Below are 10,402 nucleotides of genomic sequence, written 5' to 3' on the forward strand. Positions count from 1 at the left end.
CTTTATGGCTAGGGCTGTTAAACATCTCATGTGCCTGTCATCTACATATCCTTTTCAGTGAAACATCCATTGCTATTTTCTGCTTATTTTCTAAATAGATTGTTTTTTATTCTGTTTAGTTTTGAGAGTTCTTTATTCTCTGTTGGATATGTGGCTTACAAATATCTCATCCCAGTCTACAGCTTGTATTTTCTTCTTCTTTAACAGGGTCTTTCACAAGGCAAAAGTGTTTAACTTTGGTGAGTTCCAATTTATGCATTTTTTTTCTTTATATGGATCATGCTTTCAGTGTCAAGTCTAAGAACTCTTTGCCTGGTCCTAGATCCAAAAGATTTTCTCCTATGTCTGTTTTCTGAAAGATTTGTAGTTTACATTTTGCAAACTTACATAGTCCATTTTTGGATAGTGTCTGCATAAGGTGTGAGGTTTCAGTTCTTTTTTTTTCCTGTGGATGTTCAGTTGCTCCCATACCATTTGTTTAAAAGGCTATCCTTCCTCCACTGACTTGTTTTTGCAACTTTGGCAAAAATCAGTTAAACGTATTTGTGTGGGTTTATTTCTGGGTTATCTATTCTGTTCCATTGATTTGTGTGTTTATCCTCGGCCAAACCCTACTGTCTTGATTAATGTAACCATATAATGTCTTCAGAGAGTCCCTTGGACTGCAAGGAGATCCAACCAGTCCATCCTAAAGGAAATCAGTCCTGAGTATTCATTGGAAGGACTGATGCTGAAGCTGAAGCTCCAATACTTTGGTCACCTGATGTGAAGAACTGACTCATTGGAAAAGACCCTGATGCTGGGAAAGATTGAAGGCAGGAGGAGAAGGGGACAACAGAAGATGAGACAGTTGGATGGCATCACTGACTCGATGGACATGAGTTTGAGCAAGCTCCAGGAGTTGGTGATGGACAGGGAAGTCTGGGGTGCTGCAGTCCATGGGGTTACAAAGAGTTGGACACGACTGAACTGAACTGATAATGTCTTGAAACTAGGTAGACTGATTCCTTCCTCTTCCTTCTTCTTTTTCAAAATTGTTTAGCTATTCCACAACTTGTGCCTTTTCATATACATTTTGAAATAGTTTTCTGATTTTAGCTCTGATAAGAACTTGGAAGTGATCACTCCCATCCTTTCAAGAAAACTGGACAGGCCAGTTTTGTCAAAAAAAAAAAAATCAATGACTTTTCTTGGATCTATCAGAGAACTGATGTTGTAGTGCAAACACCACCCCAAAATCTGAAACTTTAGGAACATCCAGAGAGATATAGATGTAAATTTACTTACCTGGAGAAGACTCTGGAATCAAACTGGTAGGAACACCAAAAGTGGTACTTTTGAAAAATTGCTGGAGGATGAGTGTGGACTACTGGGAGAGTGGAAACTTCTGAGGACTGAAGGCACAGGGCTACCCCCCACCCCAATTTCAAGAAATTCACCAAATTCTCACAGCAAAGATCTGAGTAAGATCCTCCTGTGAATCCGGCAGGGGGAGGAAAAGAAGAATCATTGTGAAATATGCCTAGAGTCTTCTCCACAACTCTACAAGGAAAAGGAGTTTGCTGGAATCTTATCCCAACTGGGGAAGGGCATTTTTCTCACTCCAGCCTCCCTCTCGCCAACTTTAGAAAACCAAATACAAAGACAGCATCTTTAAGGAAGACAGAGTGAGGGGAACACCTTACAAAGGAGCAAGCATAAGAATTATATCAGACTTCTTGTCAGAAACCATGCAGACAAGAAGAGAGTGAAGTGAAAAATTTGAAGTGTTGAAAGAATGATTGATTATCCATTTTAAATATAGCAGTGTGGACACGTCCATCCCAAACTCTTTAACTATCCCTTTCCCTCATCCTTTCTCTGCCGGCAACCATAAGCTCATTTTTCAAATTCTCTGTTTCTGTTTAAATAAGTTCATTTGTATCATTTCATTTTAGATTCCACATATAAGGGATGTCATAGGATATCTCAGGAGAAGAGATCTTCTTAAGTTTGTTACAGATTAAGAGATGAAAGGGAATGAGGAAAGTAAAAACAGAGAAGTCCAAGAAAGAAAATATATTTAAAATGCCATTTATTCTGCCTTAGCAAGGTCAGTTCAACAGGTTCTCATGCCTTCCCTCTTGCCTCCTTTCTATTTTCATTCTTTATTTTATTTTTTTTAAATTTTTTTTAATTTTAATTTTTTAATTTTTTATTTATTTTTTTAAAATTTTCATTCTTTAAATCACAAAGTATTTAGCTTCATTACTTTCATTAGACACAATCATTAATGTTAATCATAGGATCAAAAACCCAAGTGCCTATTGAGATATACAACTTGACCAGGTTTTTTGTTCTGCACTCTCATAATATGAACACTAATGTGGTGATGGATAATTAGTCTTTTCCAAGATCATCGACCCCCATTGCACCTTTTAAACACCTATCAGAACTAGTGTTGATGAATGGAAGTACTGTCTTCAATTTTAAATAGACATTATGGCATAAATAATCTAACACTAGACATCATTCTAGTAAGCAGAGGCCAAGCCAAATGGGCTACTCAAGTATAAAAGCAAGCCCTGTATTAGGGAGAGTTCGAATCACATCTCACTTGTGTGAAGGTTTTCCATTTGACAGAAGTAGATTTAACACAGTCCATTCAAAACAGTCTCATTGCAATTCACTGGGGGCTTTAAGAAAGGGGAAAAACTTTAAACAGGTACACTTTATTCTAAAATCCCTTTGCTGGATACCTGTACACATACAAAGGTGACAGTCAATAACAAGAACAAAGGTTTTATCTCATTTCCACAGTACATTTTCCTTAATATGCCTCCAATCAGCAATGCTCTACCTCTGGAATTCCAAGCTCAACTTACATCTAAGCACTGTCAAATGAAAAGGAGATAATAAAATTACTAGTGTGTTGCAAGGTAAGATTAAATTTACATAATGACACTGGATTTGATTAAGTGCCAGATTCCCCCTCCAAAAAATTACCTGTAGAAGCATTAAATCTTACAATCACACACACACACTTCGCTGCATTTACGCTGCATCCATAGAAGCTCCAGTTTACCTTAGCAGAGAGTACTGCCGTCCCTCCATAGGAACACAGCATGGAGGTAATGCCTGGGAGCTTATTCAGGGGCTCATGCAGCTGACTTGCAGAATAAATATCAGAAAAATATGAGAGAGGTAGTTTTAGTACTCCTCCAGAGAAAAGACCATAGCACAGACTCAGAGGCAGACACTTTTACTCCACTGAAAATGGAAAGCCTTCCTAAAATGTTATCCAAACCCTTTCTCCCCAGACCCAAGGCTTTCCTCCCATTCACAAGCTCTAAGGAGCTCGCCATGGGCCCATCCTTCCAGGAATACACCGATGAGGACTGAGGCCACCATGTGCCAGTTCGGAAACCATTTCTGTCAAATTGGTAAATTATGCATGTTCTCGTCCCTTAAAGATTATCCCACACCAAAATTGCTTAATGGGGTATTTTCTAATTCTCAGTTGTTGCACGACTCTGAGGATGGTAGTCTTTGAAATATAAATATTCACACAAACAAGCAAAAAGAAAAAAAATTCGTTACAGTTCTAAGAGGCACCAAAGTATAAGGCACTATGATACAGATTTCAGAATACCTGTCAAACCTGTTGATTATACACCAAAGTGCTCTTAAACCTCATTTGCCTGTATACCAAGCCATTGGAAAGGGACTGGTACTGGCTCAGAAAAGAAATGTGCCTTACCACTTTTCAATGGAACATTAAGAAAAGGCACTATAGCATCAGCATGTTCAGCATGCTTGCTGGGTCCAAACTCCTTCAGTCAGAGAAAATTGATTACTTGTCTACCATGACTGATCCCATATTTCTAGCTTCAGTTAACTAAGTCTTGGCTAGGGAAGTATAGACATCTAAAGTCTACCAAAACTCTCGGTGTTGCTCAATGTTCTACACATCCATCCCTCTCAAGGGATCCTACTGTTTGCTACCACGTGTGCATCAATCCCTTGTTAGTCATTTACTGAGATTTACAGATAGTCTTCCTCCATGGCTCAATGGTAAAGAATATGCCTGCAATTCAGGAGACACAGGATCTGTGGGTTCAGTCCCTGGGTCGGGAAGATCCCCTGGAGGAGGAAGTGGCAACCACTCCAGTATTCTTGCCTGAAGAATCCCATGGACAGAGGAGTCTGGTGGGCTTACAGTCCATGGTGTTACAAAGAGTCAGACATAACTGAGCAACTAAGCATGCATGGTCTACCTACAGCTTACCTACAGTGTACCTGCACTACATTCAGTGAAGGTAAGATTCAGGCTTCAGGTCAATGCATTATTGTTAAGTTGTAAATAGTTAACCACAATTGTGGCAAACAGGTTGCCTCAGCAACCTGAAATAGTAGTTTAACATATGTCTGACCAATAGCACTTACAAAATAACCTTTTTAAAAGTGCCATTATTGGGCTATTTTTCAAGTGTACAACAATTTGAATATTAAAAGACCAAATTTCCAATTGTCAGCACAAAGTAAGGTCTATAAACTAGTGGATTAACATTTTATAGGCATCTGTTATGGCCCTTAAAAATATGTGTGAGCACAGTAAATAAATAGTTTCAAAGGACACAGGATGCCTTTTAGTATTTCAAAAAATCATATTTGTTAGTTTTATAATAATCATTTGGAAGGCTAAAACTAAAATTTGTTTTCCTGCAAAATGTTTTTTCTTCGTCACACCGGTTTATTATGAAAGAGCTGCTGTGAGTCATGAAACTGCCTTGTTACATTTTTCTTAAAAAAAGTCCCCAGGGAACTAGGGAATTAAACTCATAAATTTAATTTCAATATCTGGTAAGCTGTAAGGACAATTATTAAGGCAGTCATTTATGAGTATCTAGGGGAAACCCAAGTGATAAACAGTAGTCAATATGGATTCTTCAAACACAAATCATACCAAACAAAGCTAGTTCCTGTTCATGATAGGATGACAAGCTGAGTGGGGAAAGAAGATGGAGCAAAGTTAACATATCTTAGAAGCATCTGATATAATTTAATCTGACATTCTTATAGGAATACCAGAGAAAGACAATAAATAGAGCTAGCAAAAGAGAAATTTGATGGAACAGCTAGAACTGGTTTAGGGTAAACTTAAAGTGAATATAGCCAGTGACAGAGAAGGATAAATTTTAAACGCAATACCGCCCAGATCATGAACAACCACTCTTGGGTTATATCAACGTGAATTGTAATCTTAGTCAATATAATCAAAGTATATGTAGCTACATACACTATCGGGGAGAGAAATAAATTAAATGCATTGTTGATATAGTGGAGCTGTTTAAATCAATTACATGTGGTATGTTTAATAAAGTCAAGTACTTCCCATACAGGGAATCTTCATCAAATGAATATGACTATAACTGGAAGGTATCCGTCTGAACAAAGAGGCCACTGAGAAACACAGAGACTGTGATGATAGGGAAGAGATTCCTCTTTGTTTAGGGGAAGGCAGTAATTCAAAAATTCTTTAGTCTACAGAGCAAGTTCAAGACCTTAGCCCAGTATCAAGGCTCTTCATAAATCATCAGACTCATCTCTCCAGTTTTATCTCCAGACCAAATGCCATTCCCCTAGGTTTTCACACCCCAAAGGGTGTGTGGATCCTCAGCCTAAGCTATCTTTTTAAAGTTCCATTAAAATATCTTCCTGTAACAGCCTCATCAACCCTTTAACGCCAAGTTTCTTCGAAACATAATATTTCCATATTCCCTAATTAAATTTAATTTTCACTCTTCCAATACTCCCATAGCACCTTGTTTAAACCTCTGTATATACCTTTATCATTGCCTTCCTGGTATGAGAATTAACAGTGTACATGTTGATTTCCCTGTTTGACTGTGAGCTCCTAGATGTTGAAAGCCATGACTTAGTCATTCTTTATCTTTTTCACAAGTATTCAACAAGTATCTGTTGAATAGAATTGGATTGGAACTGGAATAAATGCATCATCTAGACATTTATTATTGAGAAAGTCCACCAATTCCAGAATAATTGCTAACAGTATTACACAGGAAGAACTGTGGGGCTTCATAACTACCCTTTTCAGCTTGAATTGTAACCAGGAAGTTTTTCCTCCCATCCAAGATCCCTCCCATGGTTTAGCTCTTAAGAATATGTTATTCCAACATGAGAGAACTCAGTGTCACCCTCTTGCACATAGCCTGGCATGCACATACTTAGGAAATGTCTGCTGTGGCCTGTCCTGAAAGAATCACAGGCTCACAGATAAACTAGGGATGCTCTGCAATGACTGGCTAGCCAGAAGTACTTACTGACTTAAGGGAGACATTACATGTGCTGGTTAAAAGCACAGCTTCTAGGGTCAGATAAACCTGGGTTCAAACACCAGCTCTTCCACCTACTAGCTATGTGACCTTGGACCATGTCCTTAACCTTTCTGTGCCTCATCTGTCATTTGGGAATAATGCATATCGCTCAAGAGTTTGTTATGAGGATTAAAGGAAATGAGACATATAAGTCTGATGTACGTGTTTAAATAAGGGTGAGCTAGAATTAGGAGTTCTTTGATTGAGTACTCAGGTTGCACATGAGCAAATGAAAACTCGTAAGGATAGAATATGTCCAAATAAGCAAGAACTTTATAGTTGAAAAGGCCAGACCAGAAAACACAGGCTGAAGCTGAAGAAGAAACTCTCATGAAAAGGAGGAAAGAAACTGTCATCAAGCGTTGGGACAAGTCCTGGAGACTGGTTTGGCAGTTCCTAGGCCAGAGCAGATAAATGGTGTGTGGGCAGGGAAACTGATCAAGCTAATTTTGATTTCCCTGAAGCATTTTCAGGCCACTGGAATCCTTTAAGTATCAGAATGCATAACTGCGTAACACCCTCAATATAGAGAAAAGGTAAAAGAAACCTGAGGACAGTGAATGAAAACTGAATTTATACTTTAAAACTTTAGTGGCATCTTTAGTACCCTCTGTAGAAAACTCACCATGCAGCCTCAAAGGGAATCAGCAGGACTGCATGTGCTGACATGGCAGGCACACCAAGATATACATGGAAGTGAATTAACAAAACTGTTTTTAGCTCCAGTCAGTGTTTCCTGAAAAAGCATATATGGTATATATGAACCTATATGTATATAGATGCATAAATGTATGCCTACATACACTTTTATATGCATAGAAAAGTTCTTGAAGGATACACAAGAAATGGTTACTGATGAGTATGCTTAAGGAGTGAGACTAGTGGCTTGAAGGGGCTCTTCATTTCACAACCTTTTGTACTGTTTGCATTTTTACCATGAATGCGTATTACATTCTTAATTTAAGAAAGAACAAGACCAGAAAAGAATAACTAAAAACTCGGACAATTGTATGGTGCTCTGCATGAAGTAGAACATAGTAAATGTTTGAATGAAAGGATGAAAGTCACTCAATTGTTTCATCAGTTGGTAGATGAGAAGAGAGAAAATGATCTAAAAAGAAAAGAAATATAAGGGAAGAATATAGAGACCACAGAAGCAGCCTGGAGCAGAAGAGGAAAACTAGAAGGAAAGCTACCAAAGGAAAGAGCCGACAAGTACTTGCCCTACCCCAGGGGCACCTGTTGGCCAAGATTCCAATGTACTTGGCAAATACTGTCCACAGACCTATGCAAGGATGTAAACTGTTTAAGGAGTCGGCTTTTTAAGGAGCTGATCAAAGCTAAGCTGTGTTCCAAACAGGGAAGGAGCAGATCAGAGGTTAAAGCCCTTCTTGTAGCCACGAAAGATGCTTTGCCATGAGGATGCATCTCAATAAGGAGCCCAGGGACTCTGTGGAAAGTGCATTAAAACATCCCATACTGGTAATATTAATATATGCTGTTTGCAGAACACTACATTCCCAAATATGAGGTTTTATTTTTAAATGCCATCCCACAAATAATAGTACAAATTAAAGGTGGAAAACCCTACTAGGGGCTTCCCTGGTGGTCCAGTGATTAAGAATCCATCTGCCAATGCATGGGTTTGATCCCTGATCTGGGAAGGTCCCACATGCCATGGAGTAATTAAGCCCACGCATCACAACTATTGAGCCTGCACCCTAGAGTCTGGGAGCCACAATTACTGAGCCCACGTGCCCTAGAATCCATGCTCTGCAACAAGAGAAGCCGCTGCAATGAGAAGCCTGTGAACTGCAACTAGAGCATAGCCCCCACTCGCTGAAATTAGAGAAAAGCCCACGCAGCAACAAAGATCCAGCACAGCCAAAAAAATAAATAAATAAAATTTTAAAAAGAAAAAGAAAACCCTATTGGGTCATCTGCTCTCTCCTAAAGGCCTAAAGCATACTATATTCTGCCATATAAATCTTAATGCTTTCAGTGATGTGTAAGGAGGATTTACACTTAACAAATCCCAAATGGAAAACACAAGCACAAAGCAGAAATCCTGAATGCAAAGGAAAGACAGTTATCTTTACTGACTCATCCTGAATTGCAGGCATGTTTTTTTCATTAATATTTTTTTCAAGGGATTACAGCTTCATTGTATAATGGATGGAGCTATCAGTCAAGTTAAAACAAATGAACACATATGCCATTTTCATTGATCAATTCAATTTAGTATACTCATGGGAGACAACTAAATTCCTCAGCAAATATAGGGAGAAACAGGGAGATCTGCTGAACTGTGATCCAAGTGTGCCTTTATTTTAACAACGACAAATACTTGGGTCAAGATGGTGAGGTGGTTTTCTTGCCATTAGGGAAGCCCCTAGAAAAGTTAATTCACTCTTTAATGAAAGTCATTTACACTGATTGTTTTCACCTTTGTGACTGAGCAGTGAGGACTCTTATAAATGTGTTTTTTTATTTTTTTTTACTTTACCACTCAGACTCTTCTCTTTTCCTTCCTTCTTATCCAGCTGGGAAAAACATTTCCTAACATTGGGACAATGACTGAACAAATGACCCATAGAAAAAGCACAAGGGGAATCTGGGCTTCTCTTTCCTTCTCCTTCTTCCTTACTTATTGTGTGACAATCTGAACGCTCAGCCTGACTGCACCACCAGCTTGCTGTGTGGCCTGGAGAAGGGCTTCTCCTTTCCAGGGCTCATCTGTACCATGACAAGCTAAACCAAATGAGTGGTAACTGTTGATGGCAATGACTCTAGTAAGTCTGAGTGAGAGGACCCTCAGAAGTCCCCTGACTCCATTATCAGCCCGAAACAGCTGGAAGCCCCCTCTAGTCAGATCCCTAACCCCTGGTAGAGTGTGCCTGGCCTTCGGTGTTCTCCTCAGGGGAGTAAAACTTCTCGGGTGCAAACGTGAAAGCCTATCAGTCAAGCTCTGGTTTGACCTGCTAGGGATGTGAGTTGATCTAACAGAAACATGTTAGAAACAGGGTGGTGCTGGCCAACTTCCAAGGCACGATAGCTATTCACTCAGCAGACACAGCAGAGACTCAATACTTTGTGACTCACTGACAAATTTGGTAAAAGAACTCACAATTGCGACTCACTTAAGGCTCTCAATGATCCTGCAACTGCTCTGCTGTAAGCTACTTTGCCATCTTTATGTGTCTGTTTCAGTCAGGATTCTCCAGAGAAACAAACTGACAGGATAGGTAGATATTGATGTGTATATACATGTATCTATTAATTATTTTCTATGGTAAATAAATATACACATGGAAACATACACACACATACATGTATTTGTTTTTATGTATATGTGTGTGTGTACATAGGGGGGTGATTTTAAGGAATTGGTTCATGTAATTGCAGGGGCTAACAAACCTCTAATTCATAGTGCAGGTCAACAGGTTAGAAATTTAGGTAAGAACTGGTGCTGTGGTCCTGAGTTCAAAATCTGAAGGGCAGGCCAGGCATGTTAGAAACTCAGGAAAGGTTTCTATATTACAGTCTTGAAGCTGAATTTTTTTTCTTTGGGAAACCTTTCTTTCATCTTAAGGCCTTCAACTAATTGGATGAGGCCCACCCACATTATGGAGGGGAATTTGCTTTACTCAAAGTCAATCGATTTACTTGATCTTAGCCAAAAGACTGAGAAGCGATAAAGTCAATCGATTCAAATTTAAATCACATATAAAAAATACTTTCATAGAAACAACTAGATTAGTATTTGACCAAACAACTGGGCACCAAGTTGACACATAAAGTTAATCACCACAGTGTCCAAATGCAGCCCACCTTTGTTGTTCACCTAGGACACTTACCATTCTCATCTAAATTGGTTTACCTTGGGCTAGCTGACACTGGCCTTGTACCCTTTCCCTGGTCTCTAAATCCTGCCAAACCTTATAAGAATAATCTCTCACTTTTGGTCTGCTCTTCTACCCGATCAACTGCTTACAAAATAGCTTCAGTCCGAGCTGCTAGACGAG

The sequence above is a fragment of the Odocoileus virginianus genome, unplaced genomic scaffold (assembly GCF_023699985.2).
Source record: "Odocoileus virginianus isolate 20LAN1187 ecotype Illinois unplaced genomic scaffold, Ovbor_1.2 Unplaced_Contig_42, whole genome shotgun sequence".
NCBI classification, from domain to species: domain Eukaryota; kingdom Metazoa; phylum Chordata; class Mammalia; order Artiodactyla; family Cervidae; genus Odocoileus; species Odocoileus virginianus.